This window comes from Apteryx mantelli, chromosome 3 (assembly GCF_036417845.1).
Source record: "Apteryx mantelli isolate bAptMan1 chromosome 3, bAptMan1.hap1, whole genome shotgun sequence".
Classification (NCBI taxonomy): domain Eukaryota; kingdom Metazoa; phylum Chordata; class Aves; order Apterygiformes; family Apterygidae; genus Apteryx; species Apteryx mantelli.
This window is the reverse complement of record NC_089980.1, coordinates 106688924-106716908: the sequence shown is the minus strand read 5'-3', so window position 1 is coordinate 106716908 and position 27985 is coordinate 106688924. Positions and strand designations below refer to the sequence as shown.

At 37.2% G+C, this 27985-nt stretch overlaps 1 protein-coding gene across 1 annotated transcript in view; it reads left to right on the top strand.

The window, feature by feature from the left end:
• Positions 1-27985, top strand: part of LOC106492492 (collagen alpha-1(XIX) chain-like) — a 151024-nt gene that overhangs the window by 70671 nt on the left and 52368 nt on the right. The gene's annotated exons all lie outside the window — the stretch shown is intronic.

Genomic DNA, 27985 nt, shown 5'->3' with positions numbered 1-27985 from the left:
TTATGAGATATTTTTGAAATAGTGGATCTTACTTAGGAAAACAGAAGAAGTTCTGGTAAGTAACAGAGGAGAGAGTTCTGTGATGTTAGTTTACAGTTGTAAAAAAGCAAGAGGATAACAGCTCACCCTTGGGAGGAAATTCACTTCATTTGTAGACTTCCTGAAGATAAAGATTACATTGTCATAATCCCCTTCTTAAAGTCAGGATGGATTTGTAGCTCAGCCTTCTGGGAGACTTCTTCAATGTATTTGTCAAGTCATGACACAGGAAGAACCTGAATGTTGTGGTAAATCAGATCATTTTTACAAGATAAAATCTTGTGTGCAAGATTTTATCCTTTGACTGGCTTTAAAATGTTGAACAAAGTCTGTAAGGACAGATGATGGGATGCCTTGTGTTAGCATACTTATTCTTGGATGATTAGCAAGTGAAAATTTTCTCTGAATACACTGAATTTCTCTAAACACACTTTTGAAGCCATTTAATAGCCACAGTGCTGGCTTCATGGCCTGAGAATAAACATCCTGAAATCAAATCTGTCCCTAAAGTGGAGGTTTGAGTTGATTGGAGTGTCTGTCTGCTTCAGATCAGGTTTCTGAAGTTAGGCAACCCTGATCTAAGGGTTAGACTAACCTCATTATGCTGACAAGAACCGATTGCTCTGCTGTTAAGAATGGTCTTTATACATCTGTGTTGCCCAGTAGTGGGTTACACCACTGATCTAAGCTGAGCAAGGTTGGTTGGTGTGTTGGGGAATATTTCCTATAAAAAACAAACAAACAAACTTTGATTGTTTCTCTAATGTTCCTGTCATACTGGAATGGTGAAAGGACTTGGCTGGCGAGCCCTGTAGACGACTTCTTTATTGCAGTGATAATGTCCTATTGCTTTCTTATAGATATCATTTGTGCAAGTCCTTTCCATAGCATGTACAGGCGAATTGATACAGATAGGATGGTCAACTTTATTGCTGTGGTTTTTATCAGGAGAAAACAGGATTAGTCTCTCCACTTTTCCAGCCCCAAAATGGTTAGACTTTGCACAAAGTATATCATGTGTTGGATCCTCCTTTTGTAGAATACTTCTAGGCCTTCAGAATAGTCTGACAACTTAGACATGTGTACACTTTGAACCATGACTGGAAGATCAACTATTCCAGCCTTAAAAATGTGTTCTTAGACCTTTTCTGAGGAAAAACAAACAAATAAAAAAAGGCCACCAGAACTTCTTGTTCTCATTTATAGGGAGTTCTTTCTCTCCCCTTGTTTTCCTGAGCTTTTTGTAAGTTTGGACAAACTGGTTTTGATTTGCCCCTGTACGGCTGAGATTTTTCTGTTTCCTGCACTTCTTGTGTCACTCATCCAAACAACTCAAGTCCTTCTCTTTGCTTCTGGATGTATAATAACATGACAGTGAAGCGCCAAAACAAACGTTTATTTATGGCCTGAATGCTAGGTGATGTGATCCTGGGTCTTTTTTTGCTGGTGATGCCTTAGTTAATTGCAGGAAAATCTTTACAAGACAAACTTATCTTGTAAACTGGGTGAAAACATATCCATGCTGCAGGTCTCTAATATACTGGTTCCTGTCATTATAGACTACTTTCTAGAGCTCAAGCACAGTAAACTGCCCCTAAGCAGGCAAGGATTAACCTTGCAACAGTCTGGGCATATTACCTTTTAGGGTGTAGACAGTCTCTATGTGCTTGAAAAGTTTAGCAGGGAAGTGTTCCTAGTTCTGAAAGAGAGGTGGCCACTTTGGCATGCACTTTGATACAAAGTACTAAGCCTGGTAGGGAGTATATCTGTGATATGGGTCCTGCTAGCCAGAAAGCCCCTAAACTTGTGAGAATGCTCATGTCTCAAAGGATTCAAGTTCCTGAAGGTAAGTAATTGGCTCTATTAGCCGTTCCATATTTATCTTTTTCTTCTGAGAAAATATTTTTCTTCTTTCTTAATCACTAAATTCTGAAAAATAAAGCCAAAATAGCCAAAACTGTAATTCAGAAGATTCAGATGACTCTCCAGACTAAAACATGCATTTGCCTTTATTCAAACTTTTGTTTGGTTCACGGTATAGAATTCATAATGATAGCAACGATGTAGATATGCTTCCTAAACTACGTTTTGGAAAATACTTGTGACATCATTCATTTTTAATACCTGATTTTGAAATGGCTTATCTTTACTGTTGTAATTTTTTTCACTAATGGTTGCAATACACACTATGGACAGACATCCTAAAATATGAAATGTATTGAGTATTTAAAATAACTTTTTGCAAAAAAAGCCTGTAGAAGCTGTGAAATATTCAGTGTGCTGTGCATTTGTTGTTGCACTGAATGGATGATCCCACAGCAGATTAGTAAAGTAAACAGTTTAGACAGGCTGAAAGAAGAAAGAAATGCTTATATGAATAAAAACAATGTTTATCATTACACAACTTGGATTTATATTCAGAGTCATATCAGAGAAAAGAAGTTAGTGTAAATTTCAAGAGCTCTACTCACTGTACCATCTGTACTTCAGGAGCCATCAAAATGAGATTCTGTTCGCATGAGATGGTGTGGTAGGTATCTGTAAAAGGATCATTCCGCTTTTGTTCACTTGTGTGTATTTCTGATCATGGTCCAACAAAGTATACAAATACTCATGCATTTCTTAGGCTGGGAAACAACAGGACTAGAATATTTGATATTATTTGTGGGGTTCTTTTTCATTTAACTGTATAAGTGGGATGGCTATCTGTAGTTTTAGTTTTCTCAAGTTCGTGAACAGTGTGCTGTCTTCACAGTTCTAACTGACTCTTAGACTTAACACTGATTATTTTATTCTTGTTAAATCTGGTTATCCTTTTGTAGTAGGGGTCTCTTTATATTTGGTAAGGCTAAGGAAATGATTAGTAAAAGGGTTTCCAAAACATGATATGGATATCATTTGTGATATGTACGCTGCATCGGAGTGGCATGTTAACACTTCCTGAACAGCCTACTTTGCATTGCAATAGCCTGGTGGGAAGAGCTCCCTTTTCCTTTCCATTAGTGGTACCTGAGAAACTGCTGTATTATGAGATGTTTTAAGAAGAAATTGACTGTTACAGAATTCAGAAGTTCAAAATAAAAAGCATATGGGCTTAGAAATGCCCAGTGCTCTGGTTTGCAACATGCTTATAATATAGAGATTATTTTAAATTTTTAGAAAACTTGTAAATGTCTTGCTAGTATAGCATGTGAGTTCAAATTACTTTCAGAGAGACCTTTTATAATCTCCATACTGAGTTACTCCAGGATCAGATCTTCAAGGCCAGCTATTTCATGAGATCCACAACCAGAAACTATTCTGTTACATGCACATCCAAATCAAACCATGTCATCCTGAAGACTCTTGTGACTATTGACCTGCTTTTTGTGTTCCTCCAGCTAGACTGTTGGAAACCCTATCTACAATTTTCCAAGTCTTATTTTGACTTTGCAAACGAGTCACGGATATATAGCCTATTATGCCACTTCAGCATACGCTCCTGGAGCGTCAATCACTCATACAAATATACAAATCTGAAAGGACATTAGTGTTGAGCTTCCAGTAATGTGTTCTTTTCCTTGCAGCTGTCTTGAAAGATCTCTGGACTCGGCGTCTTCCACATTTCATGTGCTGTACAGATCCTTGACAGAGGTCAGGATATTTCTGAAGTAACTCATAAGCATCTCTGAGAAAGCTTCAAAATGCATATGGAGTGCTGGATAGGTACTGCTTAAAGCCATCTCTCAGTTTGTTTTTTACTTAGTGCCATCCAGCTTAATTTCTGAGCTCCTGTCATTACTAATCAATTATACGTCAACATTTTTAGATCAGGTGTGGCGATAAGTTGTAGAAATTATGCAGCTTTCTGAAAAATCCCTCTACTGTTTTACTCTGGAACCTCCAGCAGAGACCAAAGAGTGTAATCACTAATACAGGAAGAAGTATTTGACATTAAAGTAGGAAAAGAATTGTAAGCTCTAATAGCGTGAAGCTGAAACAACATTTCAATAGGAAGTAAGGTGCAGATGTTTTTTAAATGAGATTTGATGGGTTAGCAAGTAAACAGATTAGCTTCAAAAAGAAAGACAGTAGTTTTGCAGTTGGAAACTGTTTTACCGCTTGTGTTTGAGAACAACCGGCCACTGGAAATCAGGTGGTTGGATGTCACCCACTACAGCGACAAGCTTGGTACGAGTTTCTTGTCCCTTTCTTTTTGTGTTTTCAGTAGCATCTTTGTGTGTATTTATTATCACGCATCTGATTTTAAGACATGGAGGTATGTGAAAAGAGTAGCTCTTTATAGCTATTTGATGCACAAATATGCTCTCTAGAAATCCTACTGGGAAAACACACTTTAAGACCATTATATTTTCCAAAACTTGTTTCATTGCTTCAGCATATATAGTTCTCGCTTGCTTGCTCACTCTCTCTTTAACATTACTGGACGTGTTTTGAATAGTCTTTGATCATAAATTTGATTCCAGAGAGCTGTCTGCTGTGCTGACTTATTTTTGCCATATTAGGTGATATTTGCAGTTCAGAACTCCAGGAACTGTTGAGCTCCCTGGTTTTTCAACTTCTAAAGTTAAACTACAGCAGTACTGTTTTGTTCTTGATAAAAAGCTACATAGAATCAAATTACATTTCATGCAGTGATACTACTTGGGTGTTATTTTCTTTCTGGAGAGTATGGTGACAGTGACTGCTTTAAGTTGTGTATTGTTGGTGAGCAGAGATTTCATTTTTGATTAAGGAATCATTACTTTTCTTGCTTATGCTTTAGTCAGTCAGCTAACCTATTTGAGGAAACTTGTAGCTTTGTCTTCTGTCCTCTTGTAGTTTCCCGCAAAATCAGATTACTGAGTCTCAGTAGGGCAAAAGTGCAAACGCATTTTGGAAGCCAGACACTGATATTTGTATTGCTCAGCAGCAAAGTGGTAGGCGCCTTCAGGCTAATGTCACTGTGGTGAAATGTTGGGAGGGCTCTGATATTTGAAGTGAAATTACAATAACCAGAAAAATGTGGCCGGTCCCATGGTTTGTGCCTGCAGTGACTGCTATTGTTATGCGAGGTGTGCCCAGAGAAACCCAAGGTCACCATCTGCTCCAGAGGGCTCTGGGCTGCTGTGAGCAAAACTGACGGTGGCCTGCTGCCATGTAGAACAGGCTTTTGTTAGTTTGTTGTGTAACATGGAAGTGAAAAATAATGCAGTTGTTAAATACAGCTCTTTGTTCCTTAATCAGAGAATGAATACCCGAGCTTTGAGTCTGCATGGCCCTGCTATCGTTAGCTTCATTTGAAAAGCCTGAGTCAGGACCTTACAAACTTGGGGGGGGGGGGGTAGAGGGTTTTTTTTTATTATCATATTTATTGCGTTTTCTTTTTGTGAGTTTTCTGGGACATATGGTGTTGAATTTTCATGTTTTTTTTTTTTTCCTTCAGTTGTCAGGGCTAGAGACTTAGAATTTTAAAATTAATATTCTCAGCTGTTCACATCTCAGCAGAACGTAGGCCTTTAAGAAGAATACCAAATATCGCAAGACTTAAAATTATAAAAGTTGGCACAGTGTATTTCAGGAGGTAGATTTATCAGGAAGGAAGAAGCTTTCTCACTGTGCATTGTACAACTTGGCTGACACATTTTGCTTAGTTTTGTTTATTTTCCTTTGAGGAATTAGATATTGAGCTTCACCAAATACTTCAGGCTTGATGAATTATTGATCTATTCGTAGGATAATTTCAAAAATGGATTATTTATGTTTACTGTAATTCATTTATATATAACAGTATTTTCTTCCTGGCTAAGTCCTTCTATTACAAGCTATACTTGAAATTTTAAAAACTTTGTTAGTCTCATATATAGAAAAATTATATGTAATGTGAATTGAATGCATGTTTTAGATAATATTGTTGGTCTATGTAAGTTATAACCTATTAACTATAATACTTCTTTGACTCTTTTTCTTTTTTGGTGGTTGAGCTGTAAATTAGTCCTATATTTAGTGTAAAAAAATTCAGCTCAGCCATGAATTTTTAATGCCAATGGATGTACTTTTTCCCCAAGAAACTTAGAAGTTATAATGTAAATTCTGTATTCTCAGTTAGTTGCTTTTGTTCATTTATAGATACCAAATTGTTGGACATAAAAACTGTTTCTTTTATTCATATAGTAAAATCATTAATGCATACTGCAAAACAGGATGTATTTTTAAAATTCTCACTACTAGCCAGTATTTATCAACACCTAAGATTCATATTGCATGTCTCAAATCTGAATTGATTAGACCAACGTGACAGGCTGAGGCTGGGCCAAGTCTTGCCTAATCAGCAGTCAGCACTGTAGCTCTGGCATGAGGCTCCCAAAAATAGAAACACAAGAAGTCAACAAGTAAGTGGAAGGGCACTAAAAGAAAAAGTGCTGCTAATTCCACTGTTGACTTTCTGTCTAATGGAGTCTTGTTCCCAGGCCACACTAAGTAAAGCAACTGGCGCAGGGTGTGTTTCTGCAGATGGCTCAGCAGTGACACACGCAGCCCAGCTGGCTGGCAGGTGTCTGATTTGTATTTAACAAGTACCTCACAGAATGCAGACTTTTTTCGCGCATACCACGAAGCTAGTCAGATGAAGCTTTTTCTTCAGAATTAGCACTCCCTTTTTGCTGTGGATGGCGGTTCCTTTGTTTTTCCTTACAAGTGAAAGTAACGCTGTTTGCTTTGTAAGGAGAAGCTTGTGTCTAAGACATTGCATGTGAGAAACTAATCCATACTTTACTTTATTTAATAGTTGTAACAGTTGTAACCTGTTGCCTTTACATATGGAAGATGCACAACATATTCTTTATAGCTATTAACAAGAATATCTCAAGAAATGTTTTTTATTTAGCTGTCCATTTGTTAGAATGAAAATTCCATTGAAAAGTAGGCAAGCGAAGGCGAATGACAGACTATTGCAGTATATCTGTTACTGTCTTTTTATGTGTTCCATCCACATGAGAAGCTCTTGGGACTGTATTGTATAGAGTGTTGTACAAGCCTGGAGTGGGAGAAATTCCTTGTCCAAAAGAGCAAACAGCGTTGGTGTAGACAGACCCAAGACAGTGAGAGAAGAGAAAAAGTGGGAAGTTATTTAAGAGATTAGAATAAATAATGTACGATGCTGTTTCTTACTGATTATGCTGTAAGCTCCAGAACGGCACTCTGCATAATTGAAGAGAGGTTGTATCAGCAAAAGTCTGTTTAATTACACGTTTTGTTTTGTTTTAATAATGGCAAGTGGAGGAAAAGGTGATCTTTGTGGCATGTGTTGATCGCTGCCTTTACAGCAAGCAACTCTTCTGGCAAAAACAGCAGTGGAAATAGTAGAGTACTAGGATGGCCTTATAAATCATCTTTGATTAACGTGAGCTCACAGAGCCTTAGGCAGTAGGATGCATAGTATAACAGTGACTATGACCAAGGTTTGTCTTTTCTTTGTTTGTTTTTTTCATTATACTGAGCATTTTTCTTTTCCAGTATCAAATCCATGAGCTGGAAAAAGATGGGACTGCAGGAACTATTAAGAAAAATATGTGGCTCTTTGCAGTGACAAAGTTATATGGCTCATGTTGTGAAACAGCCAGAAGAAATACCACACTGTAGACTATAGTGTGCTGGCAGTACTTTTGCTGAACTTCACAAGAATGAGAAAAGAATGCTGCCAAAGAAATGGCTGTCACAATAATGTTGATTCTCTAAATAAACAATGTTTTTTAGCAAAAGAATGATTAAAAAATCCTCATGCAGAGCACTTTTTTCCCTTGGGCAGTGGACTAGCTTCTTTATGTCAGGCATCCCAGAGCTGGAATGTGGAATATCCTCAAAGATGTTAAGGAAAAGGGCTGAAAGGAAAAGTTACAACTCTACTAGGCTACAATGCTGTTTTTTCCTAAAAAGCTGCTCAGAACTGATAATAATGGGATACACCTGCTTATCTTTAGTGAGCAGTTCCCTAGGGCTCCTATGCTGACTTTAGATTGTTTGATACTTGGATTCACAGATGGGAAAAACACATATTAGAATTCTAAATATACAGTCTGTGTATTAACTTAACCCAAATACTAGCCCATCCCCCAAATATACGAAATGTCAAAAGGCATTGGTTCTGAGGTAAGAAGATACATTTCTTAGAAAAGCCTTACACATCTGAATGTCAGTGGAGACACAGAAACTCTATCTTGGACTGCTTTGCTTATCAATAGTTGACAGGAGGTTTGCAGCTATACAAGCACACCTGCATGTGGTATCAGAACAAACACTGATCTAAGTTAGTTCTTAGACTGGAAATTCCAGTCTGTATGCTGTCTATTTATTATTGATTCACTTTAAGATTGTTAGTTCAAACCTGAATTGTTAGACATTAGCCATGATAGTGGTTAATGGTCTCTGGGCCAGATCTTTGTTAGTATCAGCTAACATTTGTACCAGCTGAGAGTCTGCCTCCTGAATCTTCAGATTATGGGAAAAAATAAAAGTAATTCCTGCAGTAAAGGATGGCCACTAAAATCCAAGAGGTTGACCAGTGCTGTTTACCTTTCCATCCTAAACTTGGGGTTCTAATTATTATAGTAATAATATATTTTTTTATTTTAATAAAACCTCAACATTTTCTTTGCAACCCCCAAAAATCGTTAATATTGGAAGGTACTTTTAAACTGATACTTAACGTTACTGGATTTCAGATGTTATTTCGGAAAGGTCAATTCAATGAATTTCAGTTTTGTTGAAATTTTAATAGGGTTTAGATTTATTTTGAGGCCATATTATGGCTGGCTTAACAATAAATCAATATATGCTGTATGAGTCAGGCAATTCTTTTGACTGATCCACTGTAACAGAAAAAGTGCAGTTACAAAAATCTATCCATTCTCCATGAGTCTAAGATCCCTTCAAAATTTTTTCTACTATGTTGTTTCAGGTGATAGAAATATCCAGCTGGCTAGACTTAATTTTCTAAACTGTTCATCCGTAAGAGGTTATGAATCTTTCAGACCCTTTTTCAGACAGAGGCATATTTGCTTATTCTCAGTGCTCTGTAGGAAGTGTTTTCATGTTTTTCATTTGCATTTTCTTCATGCTTTCTGTAGGGTATTGTAGGTCAACTGAATTGCATTGTTTTCAAGCCCGTGTTCAATTCATACGTCTGTACTGCATTTTTAAATAACAATATGAAAAATACATTAAATATTACACACTGTTATCAGGAGTAAAGTATAGTGGGCTTCTTACCCTCAGGAATGTTAACAGGGTGATGGACCATTGAAAAGGGTGTTAGTTGGGTCACTTGCTGCAGTCTGAAAAGTAGAGAAACAAAAAATTATAAAAGCTCTTCAGGCTCTAGGGCGTAGTGAGGCAAAATAAGGAGAAGCTGGCCCAGCCCACTGCTCTTTGGCACTTTGTGCAACTTTTCCCTTGCTTATAGTGCTCCACCATTGCAGCTTCTGAAAGCTCCACAGACACTAATGAGTTTCCTCTTAAAAGGACTGTAGGAGGTGGAGAAGGAGAAAGAGGGGTAAATGACCTGTCATAGGTCACACAGAACTTTGTGGCACAACTGAGAACCAATCCCAAAATACTTAAGGTCCTGGTTATGTCCTGATTATAAGTTCTACCTTTATTTTCTCTTCTGTTTGCTTAGCCCCTTTTAGTTCCTTGCAGTCCAGTTCTGTTCTTTTTGAAATCTGTAGCATTTAAGAATGATGAACGGAAATGTGTCCTCTGGATTGAGGAGTCTGTTCTTGATGAAGAATGTCAGGAGGAGAAAGAAGGCAGTTGTCACTTCTTCAAGGGCTTGTAGTGGTAGTGTATACCACTTGTATTAGCCAAAAGCAGAACACCTACTGACAGCAGAGGCTCTGTTTCTGCCAACATTTTTGTTAATGGTATTAAAACCTTTCCTTATAGCTATCATAAAGGCTTCAGTCAGTTCACTATCACTTTTTTAAAGAAAAAAAAAAAAGGCAACATACAGGTCTATAGTTATATTAAAATGCATTAAAATAAATTGAGTGGTCCTTTCATCTCAGGTTAAGCAACTTCTCTGGTTTTCATGTCATGCAAAAATAATTTATGGGAGCAAGAAATAGAAACAAACTGCTTGACTTTCACAGTCTGTTTAATTTTGGTACTTTATGTATTTGAATGTAGAAATTGTAGGAGTTGTCTGCTTTTTGAGATATACTAATAGCAAAAAAGAAATCAATGCCAACTAAAGAGAAGTTAGGCTGGAGAAATGAGCCCTGTGTTCATGTTCTCCCAAGCTCTGAGCTACCTCTGTTGGTGATTCATTAATTCCCAGGCAAAGCACTGAGGCCTAAATTTTCAAGTAGCATCTACTTTGAGGTGTATTAATGTCTGCGTGCCCAAATGAATATGAAAGTCAGACTTGTCCCACAGTTGGATATCAGGAAGGGTTAGAAATGAGGAAAATTGATGCTTCCTGAACTCAAGAGTAGGCCATTCTAGTAGGGCTATTCTCATTTGCCCTTCTCTTGAGCAGCTACATAAAAATAAATAAATAAATAGACAGGAGCCCGAATCACTAGGATACAAGAGTGCTCTGACTAGCCCTCACCCTCCTTGGCTTTACCTTGACTACCTGCTGTGCTAAGTCTGATATTGAAGCGCAACAGAGCAAAGGAAACAAATTATTTACCTCTCACAAGCCCTTTCTCCCTTAGGTTATTTTAAGGGAGGAGCTTATGCATATATGCTTATGCTTATATGGGTATGATTTGCTTTTAAGGGTAGCACTGGTTTGGGCCTTTGGGGCCCAACAAGTGCTGAGTACTGGTAGTTCAGCAGTAACTGGAATGGGAACAAAAGGGTAAGTAGATGCAACCAAAATGTCATAAAATTTAGTGCAAGCTTCCTGACATGACAAATCCAGGGGATTCACAGGGTGAGTTTTAGTAAATATCAGCTGAATATGTTGCTATCTAATTAATATTTTATTAGGTGGTTCTAACCATTAACAGAAGCCTCCTTAAAGAAACAAGGAAATACTTCAACAGGATAAGAAAGATGTCATACAATGGAGAATAGTTGGTGTGAGCTTTTTATTTATTAAAAGAAAAGCTCTAACCCTGCTGGTGGCTTTCGCCTTGCCCTGTACGTGTTACGAGGGGGTGGATGGCGATAGAGCCCTATGGTAGTACATTGTTGAACATTCCGCTCCATTTTTGCAATGCTAAAAATAGTTGTCCTCATTTTAAAAGCCTGGGCCATTAGATTATTCCAAGGGTCTGACATACTCAGGCTAAATGAAAGGCATGTATCCATAAATTTTCAAAACAGTAAGTAGTGTTTGACCGTGCTTATTTTACTTATATTAAAATGAGTTTCCTTGCTAGTAACCCTGAAGTACCAAGTCTGTCCATTAAATCAAGCCGCTGGCAGTGCCCCAGTAGATGTAAAAATAAAAGGAAAGCTGCTTGCTCTTCATATTGAGGATGGAGAAGCATCTGACTGTTTTTTTTAATTTCACAGAATCATATCCATTAAATGCCTATTTAAAATATTTTACAGTAATTGTTTCTCTTTCCTAGCCATGAAAAGAATCTGACAAAGTTTCGGTATGCTTGACGTTATAAACCATATTAATTTATAAAATGTTCTAAATAGCAAAGCACATTCTGAATGATTGATAAAAATTTCTATTAATTCTTTTTTTAAAGGTTAGTTAACATGATGCCTGATTCATTTTTGGCACCATGTTGTTGAGTAGAACAAGTAACCAATGTGCATAATAAAGTTCAGATATTTGTATGTTAAAATAGCCTTTTTTTTAATATCTTTTCAAATTTATAAGACTTATTTAGGGGGAAAAATAGCTAATGTGAAGTCAAAATATAAAAAAAAAAAGTAAATATATTCCGATATATAGATAAGATATCAAGCAGTTTATTGTATCTTAAACTATACCTATAAACTGAATTGCTACTCTTACAGCATGTTGTAGTGCAATGAAAAACTGCAAAAGCAATAAATGATAAATACATTTGAGAACCTTGATTATACACACACTGCATGTTTCTGAAATAGTTAAAGCAACCACAACATTACTCACATTTTAGACCTCATAAGAATCAATATTGGTATGGGACATTATTCTTGCATTAGTGTGTTGAAGGAATAAAGTCATTTGTAGAACACTGACTAAACAGTGCAAGGCAAACTGCCTATAGCTTGTCTCCATAAAAAATTAGGGAATGCAATATTTTCTAGTTTATAGTGATCCAATACAATAGTGAAGATAAAATATTATTATCTGGTTACCATTAGACTACAAAGAATTTTTCTGAATTCATATTGCAGATTTGGACAAAACAAAGAAATAAGGATTACTTGCAATGATTAATTAGAATTTTTCCCCACCACGCTAGTGTCTATTTTTACCAGAGAGGAGCTGGAAGGAAGATGTTGGAAACTGCCGTGAATGGAGTTACAAAAATACCATTTTAACAAGCTATTTTAAGCTGTATTTTTTATTGTTATATATCATGAGTTCTTTGTATTTATTTAATTACTTGTATCATTTTTATGAGTGATCATTCTTTTATTAGTTTTTTTTCTGTTGTTAAGAGAAGTTTGAGTTTTTCCTTTGTCTTTATTTGTCCTTTTTTTTCTGTGAGGCATTTATCTTGTACTTGGCTTGGAAACAAACAAGTGAACTTTAGAAACTTTCTTTTGTTGTTGAATTCTTGCTTGGCTATAAAACTGAATTGGATGGTGTGCGAGTTACTAGGGGAATTTTCTGCGAAGGAATTAAGACCCATGAATGGAATGGAGAAAGCATTTGATTTCAGATTCCTTTAATAAGTCTTCTAAGCTCCTACTTAGTCATATGATCATGGATGAATTCTTCCAACAGAACTTAGTTCAGTAACTCTAGATTTATTGAGACCAAAATTAATGTACTCCACAGTGGCATATTTCATGGAGCTCTAAATGGAGGATGCTTCGTAGCTTTGAGTGGCATAGTCTAGTTCTTACTAGGTCTGCAATTGTCTAACAAGCTTTGCTAAGAAGGAATGCGTAAGGAAACAACTACAATATTTTATATTTGCTGAGATATTACCGAGTTATACATGCTCAGGGGAAATGTATTCAGTTGACTGAATGCAGCATGTAGCTGTGGGTGTGAGCAAAGTCTATGCTTTTACTGGTGAGACCTTCAGGTTTCACTTGGAAGACCTTGCAGTTCTTTAAACTATGCCTTTTCCTTTGAAAGCCCTATATTAAATGCAGGATTTAATTGTTTATCACTTTCAGCTCAGAGCTATTGATTTTTTTTTTCTTTTGCTCAGCCAGTCTTTATTCAGATATTAAAGATGGAGTTTTCCTTGTTACTCAGCATGGTTAGTTACCTTTTTGCAAATATTTTTGGTGAACAAGGTGCTCCTTTGTACCTATGCTTAGTTGCTGAATACTGCCATGTAATTTTTAGGCATCTAGTTCCTTGAATGGCATTTACAAGCCCGAATTAGATACTTAATTTCCACAAACAGTGCATGAAGAAAGTCGCTTTGGGTGACAAAGGGGTGAGAGTGACTTAACAGTCAACTGTACAGCTGACTTTTTTTGCTCTTATAAAATACAGGGTAGAGGAGGCAGTATTTTAACAACATAATCTTTTGGTGGTTAGAACATTCACTTAGAACTGGGAGAAATGGATTTTGTCTGCCTAGTGTCACATATTAACATTTAGCATTACCTCTAAACATAGTAGGTTGGGTGCTCCCGTGGATGGGGGGGTGGGGAATATCTGAAACTCGCCTTTGACTGAATAGAGCCTAGAAGCCAGCACTCTGCTTCGTATGTAATGTAACCATAGGTAGTTCTCTGACATATAGATGACCGTATAACCTTTGACTGTATTTTTCAATTAAAGCAGCTACGTTTGTGGTGATTGTGATGCTAACAAAATGGGAAAAGTCAGTTCTGAGCATCCCTTCTGAATGAGACATTCTGTAAGATGGAGGAGGCAGAATGGCTTCTCCCAGAGGTCTACTGTGTAAGACAGAACCAAACCATTCAGCTCACATGTAGCAGCAGAAATATAGCTACCCATGGGACCTGATGGTCAGAATGTATGCCCCCGTGGGCTCCAGCACCTAACAGGTACTAGGGGAGAGGGGAAACTGGAGCCCTTAGTCAGATTTTAGGTGCTTGGGTAGAACTGTCTTTTGTGTAATTTTTCCTAATCAAGACCTAATATAGCACCAAAGAAAGATTTCCACATGATGCAAACTGTAATCTTTTTTTGTTGTCCAGGAGTCCAAAGCATTCTTGTGCTGCATAATTAGATACCCTATAATTGTTCATTGTTCAAATTGCTCAAATACGAGTCGACAGAAATGAGCATAAATGATCCTACAAATTCATAGAATCAATTCAACAATTCTGTGCAAAAGGAATGAGAAGCAATATGTGATCAGATGTTCTTTCTCTTAAGTTAGCTCAGTCATAAGTTAGGCCAGAAATATGATAATGCACATTTTGTTTCAGAGGGAAGTTGGCCTAAGAGGTGCTTCTGGTATACCCGATCTTACTGGTTCCAAGGTTTAAAAAAAAAAAAAAAGCCTCATTTTATGTATTTTCACTTTCAAAGTCCTTTTTGCCAGCTTTCCAGTGTCTAGAACTTTTCAGTGTCCAGTATCCTGAACTTTACTATCATCTTCCCTCTCATATGAGAAAGGACAGGAGGTGTAGTCAGACAAATCTGCCTACCATTATCACTTTGCATTAAGAGAATTTGCCTAAGTGTCAGAAGTGCGCAGGGTCTTCCCAGCCACAAGATATGCACATTCAAGAATGTGAAATTTACTTATTTTTAACATTAAGAAGCACTTAAGCAAATTGGACATATGCAAGGGACCAGACAGTATGCATCTGAGGGAGCTGACTGACATCACTGTGAGGCCACTCTCCATCATTCTTGAAAGAGCATGATGACAGGGGGAGGTTTCTGATGACTGGAAAAAACAAATGTCTTATCTATCTTCAAGAAGGAGGATCCAGGGAACTACAGGCCAGTCAGCCTCACCTCTGTCCCTGGAAAGGTTATGAAGCAAATCCTGGAAGCCATTGCAAAATACATGAAGGACAAGAAGATGACTGAGAACAGGCAGCATGGATTTACAAAGGGCAAATCCTGCCTCACTGTGATGAGTGACTGGATCCGTGGATAAGGGGAGAGCAGTAGATGTTGTATACCTCATCAGGGCCTTTGGCACAGTCTTCCATCGTATCATTGTAGTCAAACAGGTGAGATATGGATTGGATAAATGGACAATAAGGTGAGTGGAAAATTGGCTGGATTGTTGGGCTCAAAGGTTGGTGGTCAGTGCAGCAAAGTCCAACTGATAGCCGGTAACTTGTGTCTTCCCTCATGGCTTGGTACTGGGACCAGTACTGTTTAGTGTCTTTATTAATGACCTGGATGATGGGCCAGAGTGCACTCTCAGCAAGTTCATGGATGTTTCCAAATATGGAGGAGTCATCAATGCATTGGAAAGTAGAGCAAGGATGCTATTCAGAGGGACCTCAACAGGCTGGAGAAGTGGGCTAGCAAAGACCTCATGAAATTCAACAAAGGCAAACACAATCTCTTACACCTGCGAAGGGGTAACCTCATGCAACAGTACAGGCTGGATGCCAAATTGCTGGAAAGCAACTCTGCAAAAAAGGAGCTGGGGGTCCTACTCAGTTCCCTTGTGGTGAAAAAGGCCAACTGCAGCTTGGGCTGCCTTGGCAAAAGCATAGCCAACAGGTCAAGAGAATTGATCATTTCCCTTTATTTGGCACTTGTGAGGCCACACCTGAAGTTTTGTCCAGTTTGGGGCTCCCCAGGAGAGGAGAGAGAGCAGCTCACCAGAGCAAGCCCCGTGGAAGCCCACCAAAGATAGTGAGAAAGCTGGAGCCCATGATGTATGATGGGAGACTGGGGGAACTGGGTTTGTTCTGGTTTAAGAAGAGATGGTTTGAAGAGGGGGAAGGGATCTTATTGCTATCTGCAGCTAATGGGACACTGTAGAGATGCCAGAGCCAGACTCTTCTCAGAGTTGCACACGTTAGCCTGAGACGTGGCAGATTCTCCATCCTCAGAGGTTTCCAAGACTTGTCTAGACAAAGTAAAGGCTGACCTGATCTGGTGTCAGCAGTATTCCCTCTTTGAGCAAGAGGTTGAGCTAGAGATCTCCGGGGGTTGTTTCCAAACAGCATTTCTATGATTCTATGCAATATAGATGTACATTTCGGCTGCACTCTTGTCTACTTTGTTGGGGGAATTTATATAATGAATTGGGAATTGAGTAAAGACAGGATTTGCAGTCTCACAAATGGGAAAGCTAAATGAAGAAAATGCTTTGCTTCTAGGAATTTGTCAAAAATGAATAGGAGTTAGCTGTGTTGTATGTCCAACGACTGAAAAAGAATGAGAAGTAGAATAGAAGTTGCATGCACTCAGAAATTATTTCAGGAAGTAACCACTCATTTTTAGGTGAGAACATATGAAATGTTATTTTATTAGATTAAATTCTGCATACTTAATATTGGGCATGCCTCTAAAATTGACCCCAAGCTGTTGACTGCATCAGTCACCCCAGCCGAAAAGACAAACAGAATGCAGTCACTGCAGACAGGTGCTGAAAAGTCCATAACTATTTGCTAATATAAAAATCCACACATCTTTAAAGCTTTGAACTTAATTCCCAGATGTGTTCCCATGATGCTATATCAATTGAGCAATTTGGCAAAATGCTGCTAGAAAGTTTGCAAGTTGTAGCCTGCTGTTTTAGTTAACCTCATTTAAACCTTAGACTTCTATATAAGGAAATGAAGCTCTGGGAAGGGTGAAAGAAAGAATGTTTAGACACTGCTCATTCTAATTTTTTGAAAGTAATTTCGAAAAATACCATATGCTTTACTTTGGAAATTTTCCACTCTCTTCATCTTCGAACCTGTAAAAATTGTGTGCATTGTCCTGAGGCAGTACACTTCAGTTATATATCTTCAGGCAGAGCCTGAAGACTGGCAAAGACAAGCAAATCTCTTGTTAGATCGTTTGACAGAGAAAGAAAATGTTTGCTTTTTTTTTTTTTCTGATTAGGTAGTTCTCTATTTTTGTGCTACAAGAATATAATTTTGATCTTATCTCTCATGAATAGAGAAGTATACATTAATAAAGCTCTTAGTAAAATAGGTGTTATTTTTGTTGTAACACAGCCAGGCTGCAGACCATTTGACACAAACATTAGCATAGTAAGAATGATATGTTAAGGTCTTTTTCCAAGCTAAATTGGAGCAGGAAGATCATAACAGGTCTTTTTAGTCAAAGAGCCTCAAATGCAGAATTCAGTTGGCTGAAATCAGCTGAGTTTGAGTTTTTATTGTCACCTTTTCTAGGTTTTTCTTAATACTTGGTTAATAGGACAGTATTTTCAAAGTGAAGGAGAGTTTTACTTCAGTAGGTATATCTTTTTCTCAGTTGTATGGGTTTATGAGACCATTACAGCTGGTTAGTCACATTTATAAATTAAAATGAAGGAATTAATTGGAATAAATATATAAAACCTGGCTCTGCAGAATAGCAGGACTGCAGTAAGTGTGTTTAGCATCAATGATCAGTTTAGAATTTTCAAATTCAAGAGGATCCCTGAGACTGAAAGCAAAAATTGTTAACCCTTTCTGTTAAAAAGCAAAACTATGGAAAGCCATGTTAGTTTACTGTAGAAGTTTCATACGATTTGAATAATGAGAACAATCAGTATCCAAGTGATTTATTATGTTTTAATGCCAAAACAGAAATTCAGTGCATTAGAACTACTTTAAAGAATGCAATTTTTGACGATTATGTATGTTAGAGATTTTTATTTTATTGTTTTGTGTTCTGGGGTGAACATGGCCTTGCAGGTAGTAAAGGTGAAGAAGGTGAAAAGGTAAATTTTTCTGTTCATGTTATTTTTTTTCAGTTTAATTTTTTGACAGTCCAGGTAGAGCTTAGTCCTGAAGGCTTTCGTTAACTCTTTTCACGATAAAACTTTTATTTTTTATTGTGTAAATGATTCCTAAAAGGCTTAAACTCAAGGACTATTTTTATGCATGTTAGTCAGTGTCATCAGTTTAGAACTTTTTTTTTTTTAAGAAAAGATTTAATAATAAAGTCTAACATTAGTACCGTACTCCAGCATTGTATACTGCTACCTTATTTTCACAGTAACTAGTAGACATTTATTTATACAGTATAAGATGCATGATGAGATGATGGGTAGGTATTTATAGTACTTGATTATTGCTTCTATAAACTACAAATGCACTTTTATAAATACTTACTTTGAAATGTGTTGATTTTAATTACCAACAGTTTACACATTTTTCTGCTGAGAACATAAATATACTGCAATTGCAAAATTCATCATTTGCTACAGCAAAACTGACAACTAGTTTAAAAAGGTTAATTTTTGTTGACCTACTACTGTGTACCTACAGAGTAGTTAATGTGAATTTTGTCTCCTGTACACATCTGACTCTACTGAAATGACTTGATAGACAGTGGAGAGATTGCCCTCAGAGAACGCAGGTGCATTTACCTTTTCCTCAGTGTGGAAATCCAGTCCCTTGTCCTAAGGACCATTTTAATCTCCAGACTAGCATAAACTTTTCCTAGCGGAAATTCCAGAAGGCGGCGTTCCTTGTCCTGCACCAATGGATATCGTAAACAGAGCCTGAAGCAGTTTGTTCTAATCACAGATGCTCCCCAGTGGCCAGAAATAGTTCAAAAACATATGCATTAAGCAGGAATTAAACTGGTCCTGGGAAAGGCTGTCCCAATTGACAGAATGCTGGCCTGGGTAGCTCTAGACGATTCAGTTCCCTCTTGGCAGATGACCTAATGCTCCTGTGTGACTTCAGACAAGTAACAAGTCACCGAAGGCAAGTCTGGACTGTGGGAAGAGTAGAAGAAAGAGTCTGTTCTTAACTTGGCTTGCCTAACAGGAATTAAAATAGCAATGAAGACAGTTTACATTTGAACTCTAGCTCCTATCCCAAGTTACTGCCTGGTTACTGATTTTTCACTAGTGTTTTCGATGATTTGGATTAGGCCACCTGAACTGAGAATGTGTATTTTTGGCACCATAGATTCTTTAGATTCCATAGATTCCTCTTTTCTGCACCATAGTTTCTCTGTGCTTCAGCTCACTGCCTGAAAAAGACACAGAAAAGCATTTCTGCTGAACTTGTATGTCATAAAGATGAAGAAAGAAAGATACTGAGATGCTGGCAGTATTTAAACTGAAGAAAATGGAGAGTGGGTGGCAGCTTCTGAATTTAAGAAAGTGCAATATATTTGTAAGTTAGGCTGCTTTGGACAAGAGTATATTTACTCACCATACCTCTTCAGAAATGTCAGCCAGCTTTTGAAGGTTTGTATTTTAAAAGAAAATATGTTATGGATTAACAGAATTTAAATAGAATTAAAATTGTGGGGGTTTTCTTAGTGGGAAGTATTCTAATAGCCAGGAAGGAAGTAATACCAGAAGTAAAAGTCAGCATCTATCGTAACTAAAATTTATAACATGAAGATTCAGTCGCTGAAAAAGCACTTTGTTAAGCTTGAGTGTTTCCAACTCCACAGGCAGATCTTACTTCCTTGGTTGCATTGTTATTCATCCATTCTGAAGGGCTCGTTGATATTTTTCATTACTGCTCCACAGCTGTGCCATGCTTTCCTTGAGTTTTACAGATAAATTGTGTTTGGACACAGGGACATGGTTCCAGCTGTTGCTGCCACTCTCTTTGCTTAGCTTCCCTTATTTGAAGGCAAATATAAAATCACGCAACCACTGGCAGTAACATTTTTCTGTTCTGGAAGCTTAGTCACCACATCTAGATGATATTTTTCTTTTTTTTTTCTTTTTTTTTTTAAACTTCAGAAGCTAATTAAAAAAATCCATTTAAATGTATTTCCAATTTAAGCATTAACAATATATTTGTCTGTGTTTCAAATACAAGGAAATATGTAAGTAGAAGGGTCTTGACTTACCAGTGATCACAAAAATAACATGGGACAATCTCATCAGAAGCTACATATCATGATTTCTGAGGAAAAGGTTAGCGTCTTTTAAGATTACATGAAGTAGTTCTCAGCCCAGGCTTTAGCAGTCACTCAGTTTATCCTTAATTCAAATAATTATTGAAGAACAGCAATAATGAGTTTCTGATTACTGCATTCCAGTATTAAAAATGTGTCAACATCTCTGAATTGTAACGTATTGTCCAAAATATAATTGCTATACTAATTTATGTGATGAATCTATTGCAGATAAAATCAGATTAAGTTAAATTTTTAATTCATACTTGCAAGTACAGGTGTGATTAAAAATCCTGGACCTTAAAATTTGATTTTATTAATACAAAAACCTCTGCCAAATCTTGCATATCAAGAAACGAGATAGTCTTCACTTACTCTGTTTTGAACATCACCCAGGGTGGGATACAGCTGCCTAAATGTTAGGCATTTGCCATTTCAAACTCTCTACAGTCTCCAAGACACCCACATAGGGCTGGCAGATACGGCACAGGACCAAGGGGAAAACACCCAGGGGATACTTCTAAAAGTGGCAGCTGACAGCATAAATTCAGACACCTAAAGTAGCACAAAATGCCTTTTTAGGCAAATGACTCCCACCATTAATGACTTTCAACAAATATGATAAAACACTGTATGAAGGTATATTAATATGAATAATCCTGTATTTTTGTTTTGGTGACCTTATCATTCCTTAAGTTGAATATTTGAAACTGACGCAATCTTAAATCTGTAAGTTCATCTAAATCAAGTTAGTTGTCTTTGGTCTTTGTTATACTGTCTTCTGCTTTGACGGAGCAAGAGCTGGGGATGTCAGGGAAACACAGGCAATTGAGGTGAAAGTGGTTGATCCTATGTAAATTGAAGATATAGGAGGCATCTATAATTTAAGCTATTAAGGAACATTTTCCTATAAAAGAAATACACTCTCAGTGCAAATTTGCTTTAATTCTCCTTTGTATTCCGTTTTCTTTGTGTTACTTAGATAATGATGTTGTCTTATTTGATAGTCTTATAGCTGGCAACAAAAACATTTTTCAGCTCTTCTGTAGCATAACTGAAAAAGTATACCTTGAGAGCAATTTTTATTGGTTTGCTGATAGTAAGGAAGACTGTATCAAGTGGGTCTATCCTTGTTCTAAAACTGTTCAGAATTTTAACAGTCTATAATTCAAAGATGAATATTGAATTTTATGATGATGTGAAGTTAGGAGGGACTAATAATTGGAAAACAGCTTTAGAATTCAGAATGTGTTTGGCAATTTGGAGATGTAGCCTCAAAAAGATAAGATGCAGAGCAGAAGGAAGAAGTGCAAGGGACTGCCTGTAGGCAAGAATAAATGAGAGTGCAGAAAAGCAAATCAAGTAGTATCTATTGAGAATTAAGGTTAGTAGAATTAGGGGAGAATTGAGGGTTATTTTGATCATAAGCTGAACACAAGTGAACAAAGTCAGCCACTTGCAAATGAAAGAATCGTACTGAGATGTATTAAAGAGGGGTATTGTCTGCAAAACTAATGAAATGATCCTACGGTGCTCGGTATTGGTAAGGCTTCAACTTAAAGGCCTTTGAAAGGAGATTGCTGAGAAAGACTGGCACTGTGGAACACAACCTTTGAGGAAGGATTGAATGAATGATGATTACTTCCTACAGAGTCAGCGGAACAGAAATATGTTAACAGTCTTCAAATACATAAAAGTATTTTATTAAAGACTGCTGCAAAGAGGAAGGGAATCATTTATTTGCCATGTCCATAGTGGAGAACATGCAAAGTAAGGGACTGAAAGTACAGCGAGGGAGATGTTGTGTAGCCATTAGGAAAAGCTTTTTAATTTTAACTCTGATATTTGTTATGGTAGTGATTTCCTAAAGTTTTCTGCACTTTTTACCCTGGTTTCACACAAGGGAACAATCTAAAAGAAGATTTATTTCATGAAAATAGGAGATCGGATTATACCACGTGATGTTGCCATTTTATGTTCACAGTGTTGAAATTAAGTGAGTTATCTCTTACACTGATTTCCAATTGGATGAGCACAGAAAAGAGCAAGAAGTTTTCTCTTTCAGTGTACATCCTGGTTTATTTTTAATGCCTACATAATACTCCTCTGTGATAGGACAGTCAAGCCCTCAAACAAGTTGCTCAAAGAGGCTTTTCAGTCTCTGTCCCTGGAGGTTTTCCAGACCAGCCTTGAACAACTTGGTCTGTTTTGAGTAGGACATTGGATTAGAGACCTCCTGAGGTTACTTCCAATCTGAATTATCCTATGATTTTATGATTAGCGATCATGAGTGTGACCTTTTTCTGAATCAGCACCTGTTCACATTATAAATCCATGTAAAAAAAAAAAAAAGAACAATAAAAAAGTGAGGTTTTCTCTTTAAATATTGGGGGGATGGATTGAGTGAACATTTAATTTACAGTATAGATTAGAGAACAACAGATATCAAATGATTTAGTGTTGCTTTTTGTGTACATGCTTTGTAATTTCTGATAAACACTGGATTGAATCTTGTTTGCCAGAATAGGTTATAGGCATATTTTTAAAAATGCGCATATACATTCACAAACTACTTGTTTTGGGTGACTTATTTTGATACCTGAAGTGAATGTGTAGTACGTGCATTGCTTGGAAGTTGGAACTGGATGTAAGCCTGTTAATTAATCAGGTAAGTACCTTCTAAGATAACTTTTCAGCTTTTTTTCTTTGTTAAATCTCTAATTTTTCCTCTCCTACCTCCTTGCTCCTGCCTCTTTCTGTCACTTTAGCTAGTTCTCTTTACCTGGTCACCTGTTTGTCTGTCTTTTTGTCTGCCTTCTTGCTTACTGCAATATCCTTCTCGGCCACTGTTCCTTCTGTAATTGAACTAGAATACTGATACTTCAGTTTTGTGGGACATGTGGAACCTGTAGCACTATATAAGTATCTGAAGGGAGGGTGTCAAGAGGATGGAGCCAGACTCTTTTCAGTGGTGCCCAGCGACAGGACACGAGGCAACGGGCACAAACTGAAACACAGGCAGTTCCATCTGAACATGAGGAAATACTTTTTCACGGTGAGGATGACAGAGCACTGGCACAGGTTGCCCAGAGAGGTGGTGGAGTCTCCTTCTCTGGAGATATTCAAAACGTGCCTGGATGCGATCCTGTGCAACGTGTTCTAGGTGACCCTGCTTGAGCAGAGGGGTTAGACTAGATGATCTCCAGAGGTCCCTTCCAACCTCAACCATTCTGTGATTCTGTGATAAATTTCATTATAATTTGGCATCTTTAGTGGAACAAATGTATATTTTTTTAGAAAAGTGATAATTGAAAAGCCTGCACATTTAACATGTTAATGGTTTTTGTTTTCTGTAATACTGCCAACATATTAAATGCAACTGGATTGTAGCTCTCAGATAATACTGACTTGACAGAGCCAGGAATCTTACATTCCTTTTCCCACTTAGCCTGTTCAAAGTACCAGTATAAAATCCCTGTTTCTGTTCTAACTCAGAGAAGCAAGTAACTATACTGTTACACTGATTAAGTTGCAGTACTAATTCGATAGCTCAGATGACTCAGAGAGAAGTGGTGAGTGACAGAGTAGGATGATAGCTGTGCTCTGGAGATGGACTCCTCAGCCGCAGTTTGCCTTGACTGGTTGCTTTTCTTTATAAAACATAATCCCCTCCCATCTTACCCACTAAATAGAGAAGCACTGGAGCTGACCTATGTGGCAGTGTATGTGCTGTGATATTCACTTCTGAACCTGTGATCTTTGGTAAAGTGATGGTTTTACTGTAACTCTTTGATTGATGTTTCTCAGTAAAATGATATAAATACAAAAATTTTGTAAATTTGACTAAGGAAAACTTTGGGAGTAAGTCTATAGTGATAATTGTACATTATTTCCAAAGTTTCATCCTTTTGTCCTTACTTTTTGTCTGTTTTGATTGTGCTTTTCCCTGTGTGTACATGTGAGAAGAAAGAGATAGTCTGGGGCTTGTCCAGCCTAAATGTAGAAAAAATTGTCATCTGCTTCACTTTTTTCTAAACGCAGGATGTTCTTTGTATATATTTACTATCTTGTGAAGTACAATTTAAATTATCCCAGGAAATAGGGCTTCCTCTATTTCCTTTAGGAGAAAATTCCTAATAGATCTTAGTGTCAAGAAGATTTCCTGGAGGTTCAATATTTTTCTATTTCATCCTATCATACCTAATAAAATACTCCTGTGTCTATCTTCCTTCCATTCACAACACACATGGCTATAAACTTCTAGTGTATCCTTTAGTGTAGTTATTTATGCTTTTCTTCAATAAGCATAAGTAAATGGATAAAGGAGTCATGTTTCCATTCTAAGGTGCTCCTTGAAGGAGCCATTGTTTAGTGTTACTTTATAATAATTCCATCCTGGTACTGCCTGTAAATTTCAGCAAAGAAACGGGTCTACATGAGACAGCTTATGTACCAGGGAGCTTGCAATCTACTTGAGAAATGAAAGCTATTATAATTAAAAATACTAAAAATGACAATTAAGAGACGTAGTTATTACCTCTCCTGTGTATTAGTACAACGCTGCTATTTGTCAGCTGCAGATTTTGTTCAATCTGCTTCAATGCTTCAATCTGAATAAAAGATCAGAATATAGTAAATCCAGTAAGCTGTGAATCTTGCAGTCATGGCCACTGCATATACAGGTCTGTTAGTCTGTATGTTAGGAGGAATGGAAGAAAGTGCGTTTTGTACTATAAACTAAGGGTTCGATTCCCTGGCTTTGTTTCTGTGATGGTGGAGTTAGTGCCACTGTGCTGAAAAGGTGCCCCCTTACCTTTGCCAGCCTTCAAGTACAGATATTTTATTTGAAAAAAAAAAAAAAGCATGATTTTCTGAAGTCCCTTAGATCCTATTTAATACAGTCAAGACACATTAATGCATGATGCGTTATCCAAGTGGATATGAATATGGACTGAGTTCTCTCATACCTATCTCCTAACACTATAAACTGAAGCATTTAGATTTCCTTTCTCATCTTGTAACTAGTTAGTTACCTATTCACACCTTCTAAACTTTGGGGGGAATTTTGTTCTTTTTGTTGCTTGTATAATTTTTCTGCTGAGCCCTTGTGGGTAGTGTTTTAGAAATTTTTTTCCTGAAGTCATATATGCTTAAACATTGTTTACAGGACAGTAATCTCAATTAAGAATGAGTGTGCAAGTGTTTTCACTTGAGGGAAATTTTTTTTTTACTACCAAACAGACCATATATAATCCCAAAGAGAGACACTTGCACACAGGTATTCTAGGGCAAAAGGAAAAGCATACTGCTAATCTTACAAGAAGTCTCTCCTGTAATTAAAGCATCCATGTTGGTTTTTATGCTAGTAAAACAAACATTACCAGGGCTTGTTCTGTAGTTCTGAGCCACCTGGCTTGATCTGTCCACGTTCATACTGTTTAACTCTCGCAGTTTGAGACAGTCAGGTGGTATCAAAACTGCCTTTTGGGAATGGTCCCTACCCTGTGCTAACTTTTGATCAGTGCCTGGGGATTATATGGGGAAATGCTAATTAGCTTCATCAAAATGTCTGCCTTCACAGCTGGGATCTATCAATTTAATGGTATAGATGATCAAATTCCTGGTTCCAAACTATGTTACTGTTTAATTTACTTACAGACATACCTACTTGGTCAAATTAAAGGTCCGTCTAGCTCAAGATCCTGCTTTTAATGATAGCCAGGAGTGGATGCCTAGGGAAAAGCATAAGGACAAAGTACCCAAGTACAGCGCTTCTCTCCATGTACTCTTCCAGCCTTGAATTATTTGAGGCGAAGATCTGAGCCAGATGTGGTTTCAGTGAATTTAGTAGCCTTCAATGGACTTCTCTTCCATTAATGTGTGCAGTTTCCCCTTGAACTCATGTAAACTTTAAGCATCTGCAATATCCTGTGGTGAGGAATTATGCCATGTATCTTCATGTTTGAAGAACCACTTCTTTTTGTTTATTCAGAAGCTGCTTCCTATTAATTTCATTTGATGCCCCCTACTCCTTCTACTGGAAGATTTCTACTTTCCCTTTCCATATCAATCAGAAATGCATAAGCATTTATCATACATTTCTTATTTGTCTTTCTTCTAGACTGAAGAATCCTGGTTTACTTAGTTACTCCTACTATGAAAACTGTTTTGCATCTGATCATCTTAGCTGCCCCCCTCTGAACCTTTTTTAGTTCTATTATAATGTTTTTAAATGGTAGAGACAAGAACTTCAGTGTATGTAGTATCTCAGTAAAGTTCTTTGTTTTATTCTCCATGCCTTCCTAATATATCCTGACATTTAACTTCCCTTTTAACTGGTATTTAGCATTGACCATGGCCCCCAGTCTCACTCTTGAGTTCTTTTACCATTACCAGTCATTGCATTTAGGAAGTTGCAATTGTGTTCACAGATCTTATCCATGAAAATGCAAAAGGGGAAAAAAATCCCACATGCTCATCACTTTAGATTTACCTACACTGAATTTCATTTGCCCTTTTTTTTGGCATGTCATTTAATCTCATTCGATCCTTATGCAGTTTGTCACAGTTCATCCTCATCTCTTGTACCCTGTGTAGCTTAGCATCATCACCAAATATTGTCATTTCCCGATTTATGCCCTTCTCCAGATCATTTATGAGTATGCTGAATAGCACATGCCTGAACACACGCCTGTGGGGACTGCACAGGTGACTTCCCTCTATTGTGAGAATTGACCTTTTTGTCCTACCCTCTGTTTCTTATCTTTTGAACAGTGTTTCATTTTGTTTTGCTTTCATCTATGCAAGAGCTGTTCCTCTTTATCTCATGATTATTTAGTTTCCTTTTACTGAGAGAACCCACTGAAAGACTTTTGAAATTCAAGCCTACTATATTGACTTGATTGCATTTTTTCATCCACTCACTCTACTTACTAGGTTTAAAAGACAGGGCTTTTTTAAAAAGCCATATTGACTCGTTCATATAATGTCATTATTAACCTCTGTGTCCACTAATTGTACCCTTTATGCCTTTTCTTCCTTTTTTTCTTTTTAATTAATTGTTATTGAACAAATGTCAGCCTTAGTGGTTCCCCTGCACTCTCCTGTGAACTATTTAGAATTTGTCTTGTAAAATTGGACAGATTGTCCAATTAACAATTAAAATGTTGACAACTCAATTTGCTATATTTTAAATAAACAGGAAAGGGCTCGATCTCTAGAATCTGAGGCAGGAATTTAGTTAAAGTACTGGTGCACTGAATACTGGGTCTCCTTCACAACTGTCCACTGCCTATGTCTGAGGATTCATAAAATTATGTCAGGATAAACCCAGAGTCATTCTGATAATTCTTCCTGATTAAGGTACCTCTCATTCTTTGAACAAATGTGTCTGTTAGTCTGTCTTAAGATTATGTGTTTGTGTTTTTTGGCTCTTGTGCTGAAGAATAAAGGAGCTAACCTACATATCAACTGATTACTTGTTAATACGCAAGTTTATATGACGTTTTGCTTTGGCTAGCTCTCACAAATATTGAGATCACTTCAATGTGTACAAGAATTTCTAAATAATACTCACTGTGTGAGTTTTATTTGAGATATAGGTGGTCACCCGGAAAGACAGAAAAGTTACATATCCATACAGCAGCTGAAGATTTTCCACCATTTGCTATGTATTTTCTTCTGTTCCACAGTCCTTCTATAGTGCAGCAGAGGAGAGTTGTTGGTCCCATATTCATCTTTTTAGTTTTGGTAGAAGAATGAAAGAGAGCTTGAGAATAGATGCATTTGTCCATGTCTAATTAGTGGATTTTTACCTCTTGAAACACCCACATCCTT